The sequence below is a fragment of the Natrix helvetica genome (genome assembly GCF_964273705.1).
Source record: "Natrix helvetica genome assembly, chromosome: 2".
Taxonomy (NCBI): Eukaryota; Metazoa; Chordata; class Lepidosauria; order Squamata; family Natricidae; genus Natrix; species Natrix helvetica.
Window position 1 is genome coordinate 297508827 of NC_138552.1, and position 577 is coordinate 297509403.

The window sequence follows — 577 nt, forward strand, 5'->3', positions numbered from 1 at the left end:
AGTCTTGAAAAGGGCTACTCCTTCCCATCCCTCGAGACATTTCATTATCTTACTAGGTAATGTCATCAGTGCTAGAAGGGAATGGGGTTGGCAGGGTTGGACAGATGACCTTTGAGGTCCCTTCCAGAACTGGGAATTAAACTGTTTGGTCCATGTAGCCTGATTTGGTAGCAATGAGGCAGTGGGTCTTTTGCAGCTCTGCAGGGGATGTGTGTCTTTTTCATTTTGGGTTGCCCCCGTCAAAAATTCCTCAATAGGTTGCATGTGCAAGTAGTCCTCGACTTACGACTGCAATTGGGACCTGAATTCCCATTTTTCCCCCCCAAATTTTTTTATTTTTGGAATAAAAAACAAACAAAACCATCCTCCATTACAAATTGTAGAAAGTGTGTCAATTGGTTACAAAGAGTTTTTGTGCATCTCTTCCACAGTCATCACCTCTAATTCATATCAAATTATCTATTTTACATCACATATATTTATATATATTGTTACCTCATCCTTCATATGACTATAGTTGTTTTAACGTCCCTTTATAACAAACATTCCAAAATTTAAAACAAAACCACACAGTGGC